Source organism: Humulus lupulus, chromosome 1 (assembly GCF_963169125.1).
Source record: "Humulus lupulus chromosome 1, drHumLupu1.1, whole genome shotgun sequence".
NCBI classification, from domain to species: domain Eukaryota; kingdom Viridiplantae; phylum Streptophyta; class Magnoliopsida; order Rosales; family Cannabaceae; genus Humulus; species Humulus lupulus.
The window spans coordinates 120,555,800-120,578,961 of record NC_084793.1 but is presented as its reverse complement, the minus strand read 5'-3'; the positions used below and the strand labels follow the sequence as shown (position 1 = coordinate 120,578,961).

The 23,162-nt window shown below is 45.1% G+C and overlaps 1 non-coding gene across 1 annotated transcript; it reads left to right on the top strand.

Annotated features, from left to right (window-relative positions):
- Positions 1 to 20,045: 20,045 nt before the first annotated feature.
- Positions 20,046 to 20,152, top strand: LOC133813232 (small nucleolar RNA R71). Its single transcript, XR_009884268.1, has one exon. It is a non-coding gene; the product is annotated as a small nucleolar RNA R71 (small nucleolar RNA).
- The last annotated feature ends 3,010 nt before the right edge of the window (positions 20,153 to 23,162 follow it).

The following is a 23,162-nucleotide window of genomic DNA, read 5'->3' as shown; positions in this document are numbered from 1 at the left end:
TGCATACAAGGTAGGCTTCAAAGGCTCAAACGGTCCAAAGATGGCCTAAATCATTTCATCGGTGTGGTATTGTCTAGGATTTCGCCTCAAGGAAAAATCACTAAATAATTCTAGAAACTTAAGCTCTCACAAGAAACTAGCTCTTTCTCGGGTGTAAAAAATGCTTAATCAAGCTATGCACAAACTAAAAAGAGAAACATTTGCATCAATCAATGGCTAGCAACATTCACATCCAAATAATTTAGTTGAAAACTTAAGAAAGAAAGACATTCAGCTGCAACTTAGATTGATTATAGAAGTCATCATGGAGCCCCCTAGTTACACATGAACAAAAGCAAAGAGTATCGCTAAAAGATTAACTAAACAACAAGGTAGGAACATAACAATCAACAAAACACATAGAAGCAATACAAAACAATAGACAATAAAGGTAGACAACAAGAGAGTTCAATACATGAATTAATTACATAATAATAATAAATACAAATCAAAAGTGGGTTAAAGAAGCTCCCTCCTCCTAGTCCTCGGAATCAGCATCCGAAGGACTAGGGTCATCATGCACAACTGGCGCGGTCCACGCCTCCAAGATGGAGCTGGGGAATACTGGAAATGCAGCGGTTGGTTTGTTGAAGTTTCGCTGGAGGGACTTGATGAGAGCTGCATCCCACTGCTTAGCATACTTCCAGTAAGCATGTTGTTGAGCTTCCAGGGACACCAACCGGCCAAGAATCTCCTGCTGCTAAGCAATGAGATTAGTGAGTGGAACTGGGGGAGGCATGGTGGAGGGCCTAGCGGCTGAGGCAGGTGCACGAGTCTAACCATTGAGAGTGAAATCAATGTCTCGGCGCTCGAAAAGTATATCCTCTGTGGAAGCAAAAGGCACCCCAGCTCTAATGCACAGTTGTGTAATGAGTGTGGAAAAGAACAACTTCCCTTTTTTCTGCCTGGCACAGCTAACAAGCTGCCTAAAGATTAACTGGCCTACATTGATACTCAGCCCAGCTAGTATACAATATAACAGGAGCACCCTCTCCTTGGACACTGTGGTGTCATGCGTGGTGGGCAACAAGCGACACTTCAGAAAGTTTAACCACACTCCAGCTTCAGGCAAAATGGAAGTGTGCAAGAGAGTGCGCACACCGCCAGAAGATATGCACCACTGAGCTCCGGGAGCTGCAACACGTTGCAACGCCTTGTCAAAGTTTGCTGGGGAAGGGGCCAAGATCATTTCTTTATAAGCAGCGCAGTCAACGCTAGCTAACCCAAAGAGGGCATTAATAGCCTCACCAGCAAAAGAGACAACCTTGCCACAAACCAACACTTCAGAATTCTCAGCGGAGGCTAGGTTGGCATAAAATTCTCTCACCAAGGGAATAATGGCATGCTCTAGTTTCTGAAAGAAAAATTCCCAATTGTGTTGCTCAATGGCTGTACTGATAAAAGCAGGCACCTAAATAGTGGTAGGCAAAAATCCTCTTTCTGGAAACAATTTCTTTGTCTTAACAGACTCATATTTGGCCTTGGCTTGAGCATAAATAAATTTTGTGGCAGGACCTGAAGGGGTAGGCGTTTTCTTCGTTTTAGGAGGTGGGACAGCTATGTGTGTTGGTTGGGAGGCAGCTTTTGTGGTAGTGGAAGTCTTTTGTTGCTTTGGTTGTGGTGCGGTTGATGCTTGTTGGGCGGCTCTTTTGTATTTGGTTCGGGGTGGTGTTGATTTGGTGGCGGGTGGGGTAGTTTTGGTGGAGTTAGGAGAATTTATAGCTGCTGGGGGAGGCAATAGTAATGGGGCAGTGGGAATTTGTGGGGCCTTTGGTGGGGCATTGGTGGTTTTGGATGTCTTTTTGGTTGTTTGTGGGATAGAGGTTGGTGTAGATTTTGGTTGATCTGGTGGTGGGACAGGGGATGGTGGGGCAGTTTTTGGCTTCTTTCTCTGTGCTCGTGTTTTAGTGGTCATGTTGGGCAAAAAGGCAGCAGCTAAATCACAAGGCTACCACACAACAATAGGAGCACCCAACAAACCAATATCCTGCTTATCAGTAAAGAGAGTGGTACAGCGCAACACATCAACAAAGCAGTAGCATAAACACTGTCAACCAATAATCCAATAGATGACCCCCAAAAGAAAACACTAGCAGCGAATTCCAATGCCCAGCAATATTCACAAGAGTATATCAGAACAAAGAATTAGTACCCCAAATTATAGCTCGTGAGGAGTTTGGTGCCTAGGTGCCGAGAGTGTGGGTGCAGAGCTGAGTCACTGGTCAAGGAGGCGTGCAAACAGAGCCGCGCCTGGTTCTGGGGTGCTCGGTTCGTTGGGAACCACCTAGGCTCGGACTGGGAGTGCACAGTGACTCGGATGCGCCTGGGTGGCCAAGTGCTTTGGTGGAGGCTTTGGCTTGGAGACCCCTATGATGCCGAGTGCTGAGATCGTGGATCAAGAGGTTGGGCACCTGAATGTGGCAAGACGGGGCCTGGATTTGGCGAGCTTCTCGGCTAGGTCGGGCGGGATATTGCTGGTGTGGTTTGGGGATGGATGGGTGGTGGTGGGCCTCAGTCTGGGTTTGTTCGGAGATGGCTTAGCTGGTGAGGAGTGTCTCTCGGCTGGGTCGAGGTGCGCGAAGGGCAAGGGGACCTGGGATCTGAGGCTCGGTTCTAGGAAAATGGGTGGGGAGAGGGTTGTACGACTGGGTGGTGTGCTTGGGTTTGTGGCTGCGCAGCTGGTGGATCCTTGGACTGGGTGGTGTCGAGGATTGGGGAAGATGATAATGGGGTATTAGGGTATTTCGGTATATACGGATATATATATTTTATAGATATAATAGAAATTTTACTGAAATATATATATAGATTTCGTATAGTTTATGTTGACGGTGAGAACTCATCAACTAAGTTAAGTTAGAAAAATTGCAACGTAGAGATTATCCAAAGAAAAGCTTTAGAAATCTAAGTAGGAACTCCAAGAATAATTGCAGAAGGAAAATGGTGAAATCAGTTTTTATTGATTATGGTGCAATGCTACAGTAATTTTTCCAACCCCCTCAATGTTGAAGAGGGGTTCCCTTTATAGGGGGCTCTAATGGCCCCTGATACATTGTGGTCCAGGGGACCAAATTGTACACAAGTACATTATCAGGAGAGTGGTATCAGATGTAGTGGTGTTGGCTCTGGTACATGGTCAGAGTTTGTGGGAGCACCTCAGCTTTTGTACTCGGTTATGCCTCCACTACTTGCCTTGTACAGGTGTCAGAGATGGGCTGGTGAGGATCACAACAGGTACCTCATTTGTACGACCACTACCTGTCTGGCACGAATACCATGTCCGTACTCTGACTCCTTCCGACTTTGCATGAATTGCTATGAGGCTTCCCCCACTTCATTCTTAAGGGTGCGTGAAATAGGTTCTTGATCTTACCTCATGTTAGACCCACAGCAAGAGTGGTGTCCCGTCACCAGCTCCTATCTCAAGGGGAGAGACTAAGCCCCTCCAACAAGGCCCACTATGTAGGTAACCCTTAGTGGCACGGACATGACGTGCTGAGGTGGGGGTGTCTCTCGCGAGCTCCTGGCGTGGCTGATGCGTGGGCGAGGCATCGGCCTCGTGGGCCCCTGGCGCGGCTAGTGCGCGGGCGAGGCGAGGGGTGTGGTGTCGACCTTGCGATCCCCTGGCACGACTGGTGCGCGGGCGAGGTGAGGGGCATGGTGTCGGCCTCGCGAGCCCCTGGCACGGCTGGTGCGCGGGCGAGGCGAGGGTCGTGGTGTCGGCCTTGCGAGCCCCTGGCGCGGCCGATGCGTGACGCAGTTGGGAGCACACTCGTGAGGCGTCTCACGAGGGACATGACTAGCACACTCCCATGGGCACGGGCGTGGCATGACTTCAAGATATCTTGGGCGCTCGCGTTTTTCTCCAGACATTGTTGCTTTAGATCTTTTACAAGCATGGAATATTGAGCATCCACAGTTGCCACCCAGTCTAGGAGAGGACCTTTAGGTGCTCTGGTAGACTCTTCTCTTTGATTCTTATAAATAGGCCCCCATGCCAGGTCTATTAGCTACACTTAATCTTCCTAGCTTAGTGGTATTTAGACTCTTGCTCCTTTCAAGAGGTAAGGGGTTCAATACCCCACAACCTCACTTTTATTATAGTTTCCTCTTTTTTATATATATATATATATATTTGGGCTAATTTTTGGTATGTCTATTTGGAGGCTAACACATCCTTTTTGTTTATTTTTGCAGACGCGTGCTTTCGAGCCTTTGGCTCTATTTGACCGTGACGGCGCTTTTGGCCCCCGACCTCCTTTTGACCACGACTGCGCTCCATTTTACCTGCTTGAGGTATATTTTCTTTCTCCCTCATGTTCATTGAGTCCAAATTAGCATTACTCGGGATGAGGTACTTTGGCCTGAGCTTGCCGTGAGTTAGCCCAGTTGCATGCCCCCTTGTTATACCCTGTAGTGGATCATTTAGGGCGTTTGCATCTAGAGGTTTTAAGCCCATTCCTTTGTGTTTTGTAGCAATCCTCTCATTTATACAAGATTCCCTTTTTGCTTTCGGGACGAGGTCTCATGGCCAGTGATGGTCCGTTCGGCATACCTCCGGGGGTTGAGTTTGTTGACTTGTCTTCAGACTCAGAGTCCCCTGAGGAAAACCCTTACCAAGACTATGACTCCTTAAGGCAGTCCCGTATCCATCATCTTGAGCACATGGCTGAACTTAGGCGTAAAATTTGGGTGGTGGAGAGGGAAATTGACTCAGTGTTGAGAGGAGACGGAGCACCTTTCCCCCCTGACCTTAGTGACCACGTAGCGAGCCTTAGGGTGACCCTTTTAGATTTGCAGGGGGAGTTGAAGTTTATGGAGGGACACCTTCCGCCTGAGCCCTCTAGCCCATCCTCGCCTGATGACTGTCATGGGGCCGCTTATGCTTCTCTTCAGCCCTTAATTTCGATCTTCCCTAGCTTAGCGCTTCCGCAATCGGTGCCCCGGTGGAAGACTCTTGCTAGGAAGAGAAAATGGAGGGTCAAGTGTTCTATCTCTTCCTCACCTTTTTCTTTTGGTTTTGCAGATATGCCGAGGGCACGACGACAGGTATCCATCAATGAACCAGACGATGCTCCTTTAATGGCATCCCAATTGGTGTCACATGTGTCAGAAAATAAACTGAGGGAAATTGTGAAGCACTACCGCGTTCCTCCGGAGTACGCTTTATACACTCCTTTAGAGACATGCCGGGCTGACTGCCCTAGTCCCAGCTTCGTGGCCCTTAGTGAGCACATACTGAAGGCGGGCGGTACCATCCCGTTACACCCGTTCTTCATTGCGGTCCTCAATTACTTTGACCTTGCTCCAATTCAGCTGGCACCCAATAGTTGGCTGACCTTGAGCTGCCTTTTTATTGCGTTTACGGAACTAGTGAAACGTGCTCCTACGGCGCTAGAGATGCATTTCCTCTACAATCTCATGCCCTCTCCTAAGTCCAAGGGCTTCTATTACCTACAAAAATCCAATAACGAGGTCCCTTTGATAGAGGGCTCAGTGTCCAACCCGGGGTCCTGGAAGCAGGACTTTTTCTTTGTGAAAGGCCCCTTCTCTATTCACGAGCACTTCCGTGCCACTCCCAGTAAGTACCCTAAGCCACATTTTCTCTCTTCTTCTTTTTTGTAACTTATTGTTTCATGACTTATGTTTGTGTCGACCATGGCGTGGATTATGCAGAGCAATTCGCCGATCCCACAGTTGTTGGGTCGGAAGCGAAAGCTATGAAGAAGTTTATCAACGCTCACCCCGCTATGAAAAAGGTTGCGTACCTATTCACCGTGGAAAATCTGAACCTCCACAAACTATCCCCAGTCTTAGATCCCAAGTTGCTGTGGACCATCCTTGGGTCCAAGAAGATGAAGGCGGTATCGGCCGAGCCTTGCCCAGATGAAGGTGAGGCTGAGGATGTGCCGAAGAAGCCTCCCTAGAACGCAGGGGACCTCACCAGCTGTCCTCGTCTCCTGGGGAATGTCCTCCTTTTGTCTCTTTTGACCCGAACATAGCCTCCCAATCCCAAGACCAGCATGCCATTCCGGGACGTTTTGTTTGCCCCGACCCCGAGGAATATGATGCTTTCACTAAGGCTCCCCTCGACCCTGGTCCATCGGGGGCTTACTTTGCCAATCTTCCAGCACCCCCTTCTGATCTACCGAGGCCTCACTTTTCCAATTTTCCTGTGCCCCCTCCCGTTTCGGCGAGCGGGTCATCTGTCCTCACCCAGCCAGGTGCCCCTGGCCTAGATAGGACGCCCTGGGTGAATCGTATGGTGGCCACTTACAGGCGGGGGTACGTCGAAATCGCCTCAGACCTCCCTGAATCTGACTGGAACGGTCTTGGGAGTTTTGCTCTGTCGGACCTTGGGGAAACTCTAAGGCACACCACTGCTTGGGGTGAGTTCATGCATCTTGTGTCAGCCCTATTATATATAGATGTACATACATTTTTTTTTGTTACTTATTAATTCTATTGTTAACTTTCTTTTGCAAGCCTATACTGTGGCTCAGCGGTTTGCCGACTCGGCTAACAATCTCTCCGCGTCGAGTACTGAGAGGGACTGTCTCACGGCCCGGGTCTAGGAGCTCGAGAGAGAGCTTGAGGAAACCCAGACTAAGCTAACAAGGGTTCGGACCAAACTTTCTGTCTCGTCAAAAAGGAAGCAGAAGGCGGTTGCCAAAGCCACTATGCTGCAGGAAAAAGTTACCAGCCTAGAGGGCGAACTCCAGGGGACCAAGGCTATTGCTGTTGCATCGCAGGAGAGAGTCACTTCTTTAGAGGCTGAACTCGAGGCTACGAGGGCCGATGTAGCCGCGTCGCAGGAGAGAATCGCTTCCTTAGAGGCGGATAAGACAGCTATCGAGTACAGGTCCATAGACCGCGCCCTTTACGGTGTGTGGAGGCAGGATCCCAACTTTGATTTTTCTTTTTTTGGCGAGCACGCCGTTGCTCGAGCGGCCGTGTGGAGCACCCGTGGCAGGAGGCCCTGAGGTCATCATATCATCATTTCTGTCAGCTATCCCACTGTGGGCGTATGCTCATCTTGAGCCTTTGTAATATTATTATTAATATTTTTATTTTTATTTTGTAAATCTTTCCATGTTACCAAGACTCCTTTTTCAATATATATATATACATGTGTGGTTATTTATCTCTTATTCCTTTGTGTTTGAGGCCTTTTTGAGCCTATATGATGGGGTTTGGTAGGTTCCCCTCTTTTATTTACCAGGCTAGAGGTCCTTTGGAGCCCATGTGAAAGGGTTCAATGGGTCCTTTTTTGGTGCCTCTTGATTATTTTTCTAAGGATATTTTGACCCCTTGGGTTCTAGCTATCCTTTTATATATTTTTGTGCGCGCTTATTATTTTTTTTGCGAGAAGCATCCTTCTCGTCATTATTCATAGTACTATTTTTGCAAGGGTCTCTTTTAGGAACCTTTTTGGCTAGACGGCTTGGTGGCCGCTCTAGGCTTATTGGCGGGTGCACTCTCCAAGGTCTTTCCTCTTGTGGGAGCATCTGCCTTTATTTGGAAGCGTGTTGTTGTTTTTTGTAAGACCTTTTGGCCTCCTTGATGTTCATAAGGGTAGATAATCCTTACGAACCCAAGAGATGCCTTGCAAGGTCCTCTCCCTGTCTCCTAGGGTTCACCGCGAATTGCATTCCTCTTTTAAAGAATTTTGTTTAAGGCTCCGATGCAAGGGGTCCTTTTTAGGATCCTCCTGTTAGAGGGCCCTTTTTAGGATCCTCCTGATAGAGGGTGTAGAGTCCAAGAACTTTACTTAGCTAATTTTTTAGTAGTATTATAGTATGTATAGTATTATCTTTGTTACTGTGGATTTTTGGTTCAGACCGGGAATTATTTGGACACTCATAGTAGTACTTATAGATTTTCTAAGTTTAATCTATAGTTTAAGAATATTAAGTATAACCTAAGGTTTGATTAATGTGACTGATATTAAGGATTATATTTATTATATTATAAGGTTTAGACATCAACCAATAGGATTTTAAGCACATGTTATGAATGGTGATTAAGGATTAAGTATTTTTGAGGATTAAATTTAATAAGGAGTAAAGTTTGAATGTTATAGGGTCAATCAACAGCTTTGAATACGTTGAGGGTTTAGTCAAGGTTGTTTACTCCATTCAAACTTAGCTAAAAATGTGTAATTTCGTGTTTAATTATTCAGCGTGTGCCGATATATCGCAGCTATAGGGGCGATATATCGCAGCACGTAGATACGGAAAACACGAGACGATGCACGGTCGCCTCGGGCATACAAGCCCAGGCGATATATCGCCTACAGGGGGTGATATATCGCCTCCTCCAGTATGTTTTCAAACATTTTTGAATTCATTTCCTTTCAGCCATTCAAACACCTTCAACAGTCCAGCATCTTTTGAACGAGTCTTCAGCCTCTGCTGAACGATTATTCAAATGATTTTCACCTAAAAAGCCATTGTTTTTATTCAAGTAAAATCAAGATACTTTCAATCCCAAACTCTATAAATAGGACCTAGTACCCAGCCATTTCTTCACCTTTTACTCTAAGTTCAGAAGCTGCTAATGCTAAGTGAGTGTGAGAGTGTAAACACCTGGTTTGGGAAAATCATAAGCTTAAACATCATAAGCTTATCAAACACTTTGGGAAGTGAGGTTCGTTAGTATTTCGGTTGTGGTTAGATTGATCTTGCAAGTCTTTGAGGTAAACCCGAAACTCTAGTTCATTTGATTTATGTTTCCCTTCTCTTAGTCTTCTACTCAGTTTCCTAACCTCATTCTTATTTTGGTTAGGAATCCAAGTTCTTAAGCACATAAGTTGTGGTAAGCATAATTCTCAATGGTTTAGTCTTCCTATTCATTTTCATTTCTTCTTCTTCTTAAGACTCACTCTTTCTTATATGGTTTTAGGAGTGTTCCAAAAGTCCCAACTCAGTCCATTATATCCCGGTAACTTTGGTAAGGAAAATAGGCTAGAATCTATATGTTTATGTTTATGTTATCTTATGTGTTATGTTATGATATGTTATGAATATGTTATGAATGTGTATGTTTGTAGGCTTGGGCTTATGCCCTTTTTGACTAACAAGACCCCAAAAAGATTGTGGGCATATGCCTATTTAGCTGGTAGGACCCCACTAATCTCATGGGCATGAGTTGTTTAGTCTATGGGACCCCAAGTAATAATGGCCATTATAATAAGTGTATTATGTGTTATGATATGCCTTTACGTTATTATGAAATTGATGTGTATGACTATGTGTTAGATTTTTCCTTGCTGGGCATTAGGCTCATTCCTTTCTGTTTATGTGCAGGAAATAAGCTTTAGAGGCGGAAAGATTCGTGACGCTTAGAGGATGTGTATCGATGGTGAATGGAGTCAAGGGGCCGAGCGTTATTCGATTCGAGGATGTAGTCTCATTTTAATTTTTATGGTTTTACATGTATTTTCCGCATTATTTATGTAATGTCTTTTATTTTAAATCATGTTTTGTTTTTAAAGACAATGGGATCCCATATCCTTCTTAGTATTCTATTTATTTCTAAGTAACTCTTATTTTACAAGTTACTCAATAAAATTATGGTATTTTCGTAAAAATGTAAGTTTTATGTATAGTTTCGTTAATGGTCCAAATAGTCTAGATTAGTGGGTCATTACAGAGGGTCCCTTTTAGGGTCCTCCTGATAGAAGGTCCTTTTTAGGATCCGGGTGCATGGGGTCCTTTTTAGGATCCTCCTGTTAGAGGGTCCTTTTTAGGATCCTGGTGCAAGGGGTCCTTTTTAGGATCCTCCTGTTAGAGGGTCCTTTTTAGGATCCTGGTACAAGGGGTCCTTTTTAGGATCCTCCTGTTAGAGGGTCCTTTTTAGGATCCTGGTGCAAGGGGTCCTTTTTAGGATCCTCTTGTTAGAGGGTCCTTTTTAGGACCCTCCTTTTTAGGTTCCTCTTGTTAAAGGGTTACTTGCTGTATGTTTTTGCCCCCTGTCCTGCCCCCCAAGTGTTTGGTAAAATTTATTTCAGCAGGCACTTTGGCTGATGCTCGCATAGAGAAGAAAAATAACACGTGAAGTTGCGAACAGTTTCACTCATAGCATGTGGTTTACAACGGCATATTTAAAAAAGGGTTACATCTAATTGGGAGGTTACCCAGGTAGCCTCTTTGATTCTTACTCACTAAGCTAACATAACAAGGAACCAACTAAACATAGGTCCTCTTGGCACTGGGTGCCGAAGCCTCACTGGTAGGATTTCTCGAGGTGTTCCGTAACTCGTGGGTCCAACTCGTGTGGGTTGCGCCTTCATACAAAACCATTGCCATCGGCACCGATGGTTTTGTGGCTGTGCGGAGGGACACGTTATAGCATTCCCTCGCTTCCTTCTGCTCCCCTTTCATGCATGCTACTCCCCCAGGGGTTGGGAATTTCATAGCTAGGTGGTACACATAAGTTATCGCCTTCAATTCTCTCAGAGAGGGTCTCCCTAATACCGCGTTGAAGGCTGAGGTGCAATCCACCATGACAAAGTTTGCCATTATAGTGGTTTGCCTGGGTTGTTCCCCCATGGTGAGGGCTAATTCAATTGCACCTATGGGCTGTATCGAGTCCCCTGTGAACCCGTAAAGGGAGGAATTGCAGGGTTTCAGGTGTCGGACACTCAGTCCCATCTTCTCCAAAGCGGGGCAATGCAGAACGTCTACAGAGCTTCCATTATCCAATAGGACCCGATGTACTCTCATGTTCGCAAGCTGGATAGTTAGCACCAGGGGGTCATTATGATGGAAATGTACCCCCTGCGCGTCTTCTTCAGTGAAAGTAATTGAGTCATTCTCACTCTTGAAACTCTTCGGGGGGCGTTGCTCCAAACTTAAGGCGCACAGTGGTGGACTCCGTCTGCCCTCCTTGGCATATTTGTCTCGTCCCTTCCTTGAATCGCCTCCGAATTCTGGTCCTCCAAAGATAGTCCTGACCTCTCCCTGTACTTCTGGGGCCACCTCTCGCGCCCGCAGCGGGGACGCTCCTTCTTCTGGCCTCTGGTTCTCCTTGCGGACATATCTGCCCAAATGTCCTCTGCGGATGAGCTCCTCGATTTCCACCTTCAAATGGTTGCATTCTGCAGTGGTGTGGCCGATATCCTTGTGATACTGCCAATACTTGCTGGGGTCTCTTTTAGAGCGGTCTTTTTTCATTGGCGGGGGCCTTTTGAAAGGGACTTGGTTTTCGTTCGTGGCGAAAATATGCTCTCTCGCATGGGTGAGGTTAGTGTAAAAGGTGTAGGGGCCCTGTAGGCGCTCATCCCTCATTCCCTCATAAACCCCCTTCTTCTTTGCACCGCTTTGGTTGTCTCGGACTGAAGGTTTCGGGGGCGACGGGCCTTTTCTGGCTTTGAGGTTCTCGTGACCATCCTCCACGTGAATGTATTTTTGTGCCCGCTCGTAGAAATCATCCAAGTCTATGACCTCTCTCTTGAGCATGTTATCCCATAACTTGCTCCCTGGGCGTACTCCAGCTGTGATGGCCATTTTCAGCTCTCGGCGGGTCAGGCTCCCTACCTTAGCTGCCTCCATATTGAACCTATGAATATATCTCTTCAGACTCTCGTTTTCTCCTTGCTTCACATTTGCAAGGCTGGTGCCTGGCATCGTGTAGTCTCGCACGGCGTGGTGCTGCTGGAGGAATTCATCAGAAAGTTGTTGCCAAGATCTGATGGACCCCGGTCTAAGTCTTTTGAACCATTTGTACGTAGGTACTTTTAATGTGACAACGAAGCAAGGACATCTCGCCCCACTGCCAATTCCCCTCAGCTTCATTAAGGCGTTAAATGTATCTAGATGGTATTTTGGATCTGTGCTTCCTTCGTAGGGGGTCATATGGGGCTCCTTAAAGTTGGTTGGGAGCCGGATGGCTTGGATCTCCTTGATGAAGGTTGACTCATGATTGAACTCTTCCTCAAAGGCTTGACCTCCAGAGGCGGTGACGATTTTGCTTCGCAAGCTCCTCATTTCTGTGTCTAGGTCTTGCCTTCTCTTGCTTAGGGAGTCTCTCAAAGCGGATGGGTTAGGATCCCCTTCCCTCTGCCTTCTCGTGGCGCCATAGGGGGTGTGGTCCGTTTACCTGCCCTCTTTTTGTTGAGCTCTTCCTGTAGATCTGAGGGTGCTCTCTTTGAGGTGACCTTTTCATCGTTACGAGGGGAAGCATTGGTCTTCGGCTCTGGTTTCTGGGCCTGCCTTGGTGGTTCAGGATGCTCGCATTGCTTCGTTCGGGGGGTGTTACTAGTGGAGAGTCAAGTCCTCCCATCGTCTACCGAAACGGTGGTCTCTGCCCCCTCCTGACCTTTCTCTTTTCTATTGGGCAGGGTCACGCTTGACTTACCTTGCAATAGGCCATTCAGCACCTCTTGCATATTCTCCAGGGTGGTCTCCAACCTTTGGTTCTTACAGTACAGCTCACGTATTTCCTCTTCATAGAACCGAGATTCAGAACTCGAGCTCATGGAATGGACCTGGGGATGTTTATCATGTCTACGCGTCGAGGGGACCGAGTCCTACCGGCCGGAGTTCGGTACTTGTGGTGGTTTAGGAAACGGGAACTCATTGGCATTCCCGGTTGGTGCGGTGGTTGTCCTTGGAGGATTCTCACCGGGCAAGATGGCCGGTGATGAGATCTCCCTATCACCCTCGTGAACCTCAGGGTCCCTTGGGGGCTCCATATCTCTGGGTGGAGGAGGATCCTTCATGGAGGACTTCAGCTGAACTTCGTTAAGGTGGACTTCCACCTCTCATGGCTCCCCGAGTCGCTTTGAACGTCTCGACATTTCTTCTTGCTGGGAGTAATGGTAGAACAGTAGCTTGGTACTTAGCTTCCCACAGACGGCGCCAAACTGTTGACGGTGAGAACTCGTCAACTAAGTTAAGTTAGAAAAATTGCAACGTAGAGATTATCCAAAGAAAAGCTTTAGAAATCTAAGTAGGAACTCCAAGAATAATTGCAGAAGGAAAATGGTGAAATCAGTTTTTATTGATTATGGTGCAATGCTACAGTAATTTTTCCAACCCCCCTCAATGTTGAAGAGGGGTTCCCTTTATAGGGGGCTCTAATGGCCCCTGATACATTGTGGTCCAGGGGACCAAATTGTACACAAGTACACTATCAGGAGAGTGGTATCAGATGTAGTGGTGTTGGCTCTGGTACATGGTCAGAGTTTGTGGGAGCACCTCAACTTTTGTACTCGGTTATGCCTCCACTACTTGCCTTGTACGGGTGTCAGAGATGGGCTGGTGAGGATCACAACAGGTACCTCATTTGTACGACCACTACCTGTCTGGCACGAATACCATGTCCGTACTCTGACTCCTTCCGACTTTGCATGAATTTCTATGAGGCTTCCCCACTTCATTCTTAAGGGTGCGTGAAATAGGTTCTTGATCTTACCTCATGTTAGACCCACAGCAAGAGTGGTGTCCCGTCACCAGCTCCTATCTCAAGGGGAGAGACTAAGCCCCTCCAACAAGGCCCACTATGTAGGTAACCCTTAGTGGCACAGACATGACGCGCAGAGGTGGGGGTATCTCTCGCGAGCCCCTGGCGCGACTGGTGCGTGGGCGTGATGTCGGCCTCAAGAGCCCCTGGTGCGACCGGTGCGCGGGCGAGGCGAGGGGCGTGGTGTCGGCCTCACGATCCCCTGGCACGGCTGGTGCGCAAGAGAGGCGAGGGGCGTGGTGTCAGCCTCGCGAGCCCCTGGCGCGGCTGATACGTGGGTGAGGCATCGGCCACGCGAGCCCCTGGCGCGCTGTTGCGCGGGTGAGGCGAGGAGCATGGTGTCGGCCTCGTGAGCCCCTGGCGTGGCTGATACGTGGGCGAGGCATCGGCCTCACGAACCCCTAGCGCGGCTAGTGCGCGGGCGAGGCGAGGGGCGTGGTGTCGGCCTCGCGAGCCCCTGGCGCGGCTGATGCGTGGGCGAGGCATCGACCTCGCGAGCCCCTGGCACGGCTGGTGCACGGGCGAGGCGAGGCGAGGGGCGTGGTGTCGGCCTCGCGAGCCCCTAGCGCGGCTGATGCGTGGGTGAGGCGTCAGCCTCGCGAGCCCCTAGCGCAGCTGGTGCGCGGGCGAGGCGAGGGGCGTGGTGTCGGCCTCGCAAGCCCCTGGCGCGGCAGGTGCGCGAGCGAGGCGAGGGGCGTGGTGTCGGCCTCGCGAGCCCCTAGAGCGACTGATGCGTGGGCGAGGCGTCGGCCTCGCGAGCCCCTAGCGCAGCTGGTGCGCGGGCGAGGCGAGGGGCGAGGTGTCGGCCTCGCAAGCCCTTGGCGCGGCTGGTGCGCGGGCAAGGCGAGGGGCGTGGTGTCGGTCACGCGAGCCCCTGGTGCGGCTGATGTGTGGGCGAGGCATCGGCCTCGCGAGCACCTGGCATGGCGGGTGCGCGGGCGAGGCAAGGGGCGTGGTGTCGGCCTCGCGAGCCCTTGGCGCGGCTGATGTGCGACGCAGCTGGGAGCACACTCGCGAGGCGTCTCGCGAGGGACATGACTAGGAACCATTCATGTGAGACGGAGGCATCTCGCGTTTTTCTCCCATGGGCACGGACGTGGTATGACTTCAAGATGTCTTGGGCGCTCGCGTTTTTCTCCAGACATTGTTGCTTTAGATCTTTTACAAGCATGGAATATTGAGCATCCACAGTTTATAGTATATAAATATATATTTCAGTTTTTTTTAAATACATATTTCTGTATATGTATATATTTATATAATTATATATTAACACATATGTATAGTAAAATATGTATAAATAATATTAAATATGGTAATTTTTTTTTTGTATATATATATATGCCTCTAAATGAAACCACGACCCAAGATTTTTTCTGCCCAGATTGCTAACATTTTGCCCAAGATTTGCTTCAGCAACCCAAATTTGACGTAACTCTCCATTTATTTTCGAAGATTTTTGCTTGCATTTTGCTGAAGTAAAGCTCTCGCAAAACCTTCAGACTCCAAAATTACTTCCAAAACATCATGTTTCTTGCTGTCTTAACACCTGAAACACCAAAATACACATAAAATCACTCCAAAACATCACAATAAAATGAAATTAAAATTAAAAAAAAATGCAAATAAAAATAAACATAATTAAAAACACTCATATGTATGTATATATATAAATATATTTTTTTTGTTCTTTCTGTTTTCTCTCTTCTTTTTTTTTATTTTTTATTTTTTATATATATACAATATCATTTTACACTTGCTTCTTTTTGGGTTGTCTTTAAATTAGTGCCTGAATCACTTGACAACCCAAAACAACCACAACTTTAAGGATCCTCCAAAGTGATGGAGGTCTTCTCGCGGTTGACCTCACCTCCCCAATAATGTTTCAACCGCTGCCCATTCACTTTAAACTCCCTTCCGGATTGATCGTTGCGAACTTCAACTGCCCCAAAGGAGTAAACTTGCACCACTGTGAATGGGCCAGACCAGTGGGACTTTAACTTGCCAGGAAATAACTTCAAGCGCGAGTTGAAGAGCAATACTTTCTGCCCTTTCTCAAAGACCCGAGCTTGAATTTTCTGATCATGCCGCCTCTTAGTATTCTCCTTGTACAACTTAGCATTTTCATAGGAGAACAACCTCATCTCTTCCAGCTCATTTAACTGTATCGTTCAAGCTTCTCCAACAGCTTGGAGATCCATATTCTGTTTCTTAGTGGCCCAATATGCCTTATGCTCCAACTCAACGGGCAAATGGCAAGCTTTCCCAAAAACCAAACGATACGGTGACATTCCGAAAGGGGTTTTGTAAGTCGTTCGATAGGCCCAAAGAGCATCATCCAATCGTTGAGACCAATCCTTTCTTCTAGGATTCACCACTTTCTCTAGGATTCCCTTGATCTCCCTATTGGATATTTCCGCTTGGCCATTGTTTTGGGGGTGGTAGGCGGTGGCAATCTTGTGCTTCACACTATATTTGGCTAACAAAGCTACCAAAATCTTGTTCACAAAGTGGGTGCCTTCATCACTTATAAGCACCCTTGGAGTGCCAAAGCGGGTGAACACATGCTTATGTAGGAATTTCATGACCACCTTGGAATCATTAGTAGGACTTGCCACTGCTTCAACCCACTTAGAGACATAGTCAACAGCCACTAAGATATACAAATTTCCAAATGATGGTGGAAATGGCCCCATGAAGTCGATTCCCCAAACATTGAACAATTCCACTTCAAGGATGCTATTCAAAGGCATTTCACTCCTTACTGAAATATCTCCAACACGCTGGCAGCGGTCACATCTCTCAGCAAATTCATGAGCATCCTTGAAGATAGAGGGCCAATAGTACCCCGATTGAAAAACCTTAGCGGTTGTTCTTTGCCCACCAAAATTTCCACCATAAGGAGTTGAATGACAATGCTCTAGTATGCTAGAAACTTCATCCTCAGGCACACAACGCCTCATGATTCGATTTGAACATTGTTTGTACAAATAGGGCTCATCCCAATAATAGAATCTCACATCATGAAAGAACTTCTTGAGTTGCTGCCTATTCAAATCAGGTGGCTACAAACCACTCACCAAATAGTTGACAAAATCAGCGTACCATGGAGTAGTGGTTTGGATCACAACCAACAATTGCTCATCGAGGAATGTCTCTTTAATAGGCCCTTCATTTTGCTTTTCACTTCCAGCTTTAAGTCTAGATAAATGGTCAGCCACTTGGTTCTCCGTTCCTTTTCTATCCTGAATTTCCAAGTCAAATTCTTGAAGAAGCCACACCCATCGAATAAGTTGTGGCTTAGCATCCTTTTTGGCAATTAGATACTTGATCGCCGAATGGTCTGTATAAACCACTACTTTAGTCCCCACAAGATAAGCTCTAAACTTGTCAAAAGCAAACACCACTGCCAAAAGCTCTTTCTCGGTGGTAGTATAGTTCAGTTGGGCATCGGCTAATGTCTTGCTTGCATAGTAAATGGAATGAAAAACCTTCTCTTTTCACTGCCCAAGTACAACACCCACAGCAAAATCACTAGCATCGTACATCAATTCAAAGGGGAGAGACCAATCTGGAGCTACAATGATGGGTGCGGTGATAAGAGCCTTTTTTAAAGTCACAAATGCATTTTGACACTCCTTTGTGAACTCAAATGCTTGATTTTGCTCAAGTAAGGAACAAAGGGGCTTAGAAATCTTTGAAAAATCTTTTATAAACCTCCTATAGAAGCTTGCATGCCCCAAAAAGCTTCTAATCCCCTTGACTATAGTAGGTGGTGGCAATTTTTCTATGACTTCCAACTTTGCTCAATCCACTTCTATGCCCTTGTTAGAAATTCTATGGCCCAACACAATGCCTTCTTGAACCATGAAATGGCATTTTTCCCAATTGAGTACCAAGTTTGTTTCTTCACATCTAGCCAAGACTTGCTCCAAGTTAGCCAAACAAGTGTCAAAAGACTCCGCAAATACTAAAAAATCATCCATGAAGACTTCAAGAGACTTCTCCACCATATCTGAAAATATTGCCATCATACAACGTTGGAAAGTGGTGGGGGCATTGCACAGCCCAAAAGGCATCCTTCTAAAGGCAAAGGTGCCATAAGGACAAGTAAAGGTAGTCTTCTCTTGGTCTTCTGGTGCAATGGAAATCTGACTATAGCCTGAATACCCATCGAGGAAACAATAAAACTCCTTTCCCGCCAACCGATCAAGCATTTGGTCAATGAATGGCAGCGGGAAGTGGTCTTTACGAGTAGCCTTATTCAACTTCCGATAGTCCATACACCCACGCCACCCCGTCACTTGTCTTGTGGGAATCAACTCATTATTTTCATTAGCCACCACTGTGACTCCACCTTTATTAGGAATACACTGAATTGGGCTGACCCAAGAACTATCTAAAATTGGGTAAACAATTCCATAATCAAGCCACTTAATTATCTCTTTTCTAACCACTTCCTTCATGATAGGATTAAGCCTTCGCTGTTGCTCAACAGAATTATTACAGCAATCCTCCAACACAATTTTATGCATACAAAATGAGGGACTTATCCCTTTTATATCCGCCATAGTCCAACCAATGGCCCTTTTGTATTTCTTCAAAACAGCCAGCAACAAACTCTCTTTTTCAGCTCCTAACATGGCTGAAATAATCACAGGCAAGGTCTCATTATCTCTCAAATAAGCATACTTCAAGTGACTAGGCAAAGGCTTCAACTCTAATTTTGGTGGCTCTTGAATAAAAGGCTTAGGAGGCTTAAAATTCCCTTCCGACAAGTTCAATGACTCAAAAGGCCTCCTAAATTTAGCAAAGGGCTACTTTGACTCCACCCATGTAACTTGGCTTTCTTCCTCTTCACTTAAGTTTTCAAGCTCTTCAAGTGACCTCACCCCTACTCCATCTTTACAAGCTTCCTTATGGAATTTTTCAGCGACAATAGACTCAATTACATTTAGCCTAGAGCATTCCTTAACCTCATCTGGAAACTTCATAGCATTGAACACGTTGAAAGTCACTTGTTGGTCATTCACCCTCATAGTAAGCTCCCCTTTTTGTACATCAATCAAGGTCCTCCCGGTAGCTAGAAATGGCCTACCCAAGATAATAGGAACATCTCTATCCGCTTCATAATCAAGGATAATGAAATCAGTCGGAAAAATGAATTTATCAACTTGCACAAGTACATCTTCAATTTTTCCTTTCGGGTGTGCCATAGAACGATCTGCTAATTGCAAAGTGACTGTGGTTGGTCTTGCTTCTCCAATCCCCAACTTCTTAAAAATTGACATGGGCATCAAATTGATACTAGCCCCCAAGTCACAAAGTGCTCTACCAACATCTCTACCACCAATAGAACAAGGAATTGTAAAGCTACCCAGATCCTTCAATTTATGAGGAATTTTACTCTTCAATATAGCACTACAACCTTCAGTCAACGCCACTGTTTCAAATTCACCAAGCCTCCTCTTTTTAGTTAAAATATCCTTAAAAAATTTCACATAGTTGGGCATTTGCTCCAAAGCTTCGACCAATGGTATATTGATGTGAAGTTGTTTCAAAACATCTAAAAATCTCCAGAATTGACCATCTTGTTGCTGCTTTTGAAAGCGCTGAGGAAATGGTGGAGGTGGCTTGCTTATAGTCTTTCCTGTAGCATTTTGTGGAGGAATTGTTGTAGCAATTGCTTCAGGATCAGCATTTAAAATTTTTTATTTCACAGCTTTGTCTCCTTTGTCCACACTACTTTGGATTGAAGTGGGCTCGCTGTTTCTAGTACAATTATCATTAGTCAATTCCACATTTTTACCACTCCTCAAGGTAACCGCCTTACAATGCTCCTTGCCATCTTTCCTTGGATTTTATGTGTCACTAGGCAAGGTGCCTTGAATCACAGCATCATTCTTGGCCATATATTCCTTCATTAAACTCTCCAAAGAGCTTGATTGAGACACTTCTGGAGGAGGAGGAGGTTGAGCTCTTTGTTGTTGTTGAGAAAACCCCGGTGGATATGTAGGCTTGTTTTGCATTGGTGCTCTGCTTGAACTAGCTCCTTGACCCTCCCCCACCCCCATGAGAAGTTTGGATGCTGCCTCCACCCCGGGTTGTAAGAGTTCGAATATGGGTTATTTCGGTTGGCATTTTGATTCCCCACATAACAAACTAAAGCGGGATTTGAAGGACAACTCTCAAATGCATGCTCATCTCCACAATAAACACAAGATACATCAGTAACTTGTCCCATAGCAGCTGGTTGTACCATTCCCCCCAAACTCATGTTCTTGAGAAGGTTAGTCATTGAAGAAACTTGAGCGATCAAAGCTGTCAATGCATCCACTTCAAGTATACCAGCCACTTTTCGACTTGTTGAGGCTCTAACATTGGACCATTGATAATTGTTGCTAGCTATCCTCTCCAAAATCTCATAGGCTTCATTATAGGACTTAGAGAGAATAGCCCCATTAGCTGAAGCATCTAACACCATACGAGTGGAAGAATTTAGCCCATTGTAGAAAGTTTCCATTTGTATACAATGCGGGATCCCATGGTGTAGACACTTCCTCAATAACTCCTTGAATCTCTCCCAAGCTTCACAAAATGATTCATCTTCTAGCTGCTGAAATGACATAATTTCATTGCGAAACTTGGCATTTTTGGTAGGAGGGAAGTACTTCATCAAGAATTTTTCAGCCAACTCATTCCATGTAGTCACCGAGTCGGGAGGTAGGGTGTTGAGCCAAGCTCTAGCTCAATCCCTCAAAGAGAAAGGGAACAATTTCAACCTTAGGGCCTCGTCAGTCACTCCTTGTAGCTTGAAAGAATCGCTCACCTCCAAAAATGAATGAAGATGAAGGTGAGGATCCTCAGTAGGCAGCCCACTAAATTGACCCACTGTTTGCAACATTTGGAACATAACGGGATTTAACTCAAATTGGGGTGCTTGAATTTCAGGCCTAACAATGCCCGAATTGAGCTCATTAAACATGGGGGTAGCATACTCCCTAATGGATCTCTCTCTATCATCAGCCATAGAAATTGTGTTAGTGACATTATTAGCACCCTCAACTCCTTCAACCTCTTCAGCCATATTAAGGTGATTTTGAGCCCGTTGTTCCCTTAGTCTTCTTCTAATTGTTCTTTCAATCTCAGGGTCAATAGGAGCTAGTTCAATGTCTTCTTGCTCGTTCATATAGTAAATCACCTGAGAAAACACAAGAGCAAGCAAATAAAGTCAGCTCAACAAAGAAAAAATAAATTACAAGTAATTGATTTTACAAGAATTTCTAATTTCAATCCACGGCAACGGCGCCAAAAACTTGTTGTGATCAATTTAATATTTGATTTTAAATACGTAAGTGGACACAATCACACAAGTAATATAATGATAAGTAAATCGTCTCCACAGGGATTGCAAATTAGAAAAAATAAGCAAAACAATTTTAAGAAATTAAAAATCAAGTGGGTTGTTTATAGGCTAAGAAAAATATTAAAATAAAATGTAAATACTGAAATTAAAAACTGAACTGAACAAGAAAATTGAGAGAAATATATGGATTGCAAAATGGACTTGAATTATTGAATTCCCATATATTATTCATCCTGAAAAAATTGCGGACAGATTGTTGCAGCAATATTCTAGCAAAACTCCCAGGTTAACAAGAATTCATTTAAACACTCATAAAACTTTCCCAAATTTTATGAAATTAATTCTTCTACCTAATTAAACATATTCCTATGCAAAATTAGATTTAAGAATGCAAATCAAAGTTTAATTCTCAAAAGCTACACAAGGCAAATAACATATCCCTATGTTACTTACTAACATAACCTAACCTAGATTATGACTTATGTCATCCAAGTTCTTCCCATTACATTTAATCTTTCTAGCATTAAACATAATTAAATAACTTGCCATTGCTGGCCAAACATAATATAAGCACACTTGAATGAACAAAGGAGATTTTACTAAAATAAAGTGCAAGAAATTTATAGACTATAACATAGGGTTCATCAACAATTCAAGTCACCAAAAAATTAGTTCATGGCTAAGTTCATAAATATTAATTCCCAATCAAAACAGCCCATAATATTCAGATTTAGAATCCAACTCAGAAATTAATAAAATAAAGTTTAGGAAAAAGAAGAAAGAACAAATCCAAAATGATGCTTGAGCTTTCTTTGTTTGTCCTCCTTCTTCCTTGTTGATATTCTGAGTTCTTCTCCTTTCTCTTTCTAGTTTTTCTTTTCAAAAAATGGCTGCTGCCTTCTTGATACGGCTGAAACCCTCTTTTGTGTATGTTAGGTTTTTTTTCTTCCCCCTTCCAAAAGTACCATATTGCCCATTTTTCTCCCAAAACATGAAGTCCTCATTTCTTCTAATTTTTGTCCTTTTCTCCAATATTCTGACTAGTTCTTTCTGCCCTTGCCACCTCAGCCAAAATGTCAGCTCACCCATTGACTGCCACACGTTCCATGTGCCCCAAAATCTGCCTGATCAAAATGATTCAATTATGCTTCAGCAAACCTGAATATTCAACCATCAACAACATAATTTCATCAAAATAGATTCATATGTTAGCTCATTCCTTTGTGCAAATATTTATCCATGAAATTATTATCTTTAACCCACTAGCTATTAAAAACTAAAAAAAAATTAATTGAACTTAATTAAGATAATAAAAAACACCAAAGTTAGCTACAAAGGCTAAAAATAAACTAACATCACCCATGATTTTTCACAATTATAAGTTCAAAAGCACGTGAAATAACTCTTTATTCAAGAGTTATCACCTACACGGGACATTCCTACTTATGGAGACAGTAGGAGAAATCCTCCTCCGTCTGCCCATACCTATGTCCCGCGGACAAGTGTTGAAAATCTAGATCCTCGGCCTCAACCGCAAGTTGTAAGCTTCGTAAATGGAATTTATTGGACTGAAATTCATTGAAGTGGTAGGTCTGAGGGCGATATAAGAAATCATCTAAGTTTGGCACAAAGCCCTCGATACGATCCACAGCTTGATCTGCGTGATCGCCTAAATTCACAGAGAAGAAATTCAGCTTGAGATGAGGGTGTTAGTTATACTCGTCAAGAGGGAGGTCCTTCCGAAGTACGTGATAATGGGAATGCCCCACAAAACCAAGCTCGAGCTTGGAGGGACAACAACCCTTCAAATGCATACGATAGGATGGGAGCTGTTTAACAACCCCAAAATAACCTAGGGACCAGGGACCAAACCCTCGAGAGGCAACCTCAGATGGAAGAGCAAATGAAGAAGCTCCTATCTGGAAAAGATAAAGACGATTGCGACTCAAAGGATGAGCTTGAGTTTTCGCTCCAAATATTGCAGTGGCCACATATCTGGTGGGCTTCAGAATGCCACACTTGTCAAAGTTTGACGAAGATGGGGATCTGTCTGATCACCTTGGGATGTTTAACACCATGATGATGGCCCATAACATCAAGCCCGGTCTAAGGTGCATCTTATTCCCCTCAACTCTGATTGGGCTGGCCAGGCAGTGGTTTAAACAATACAAGAGAGATTTTATTAGCTCGTGGAAGAAGTTTTTTGCTGATTTTAAGAGAGCATTCAGGGCTTCGCAGATAGCTCGGGTCAAGGCTGATTCATTAGCCAATGTAAAGCAGCAGCCTGGTG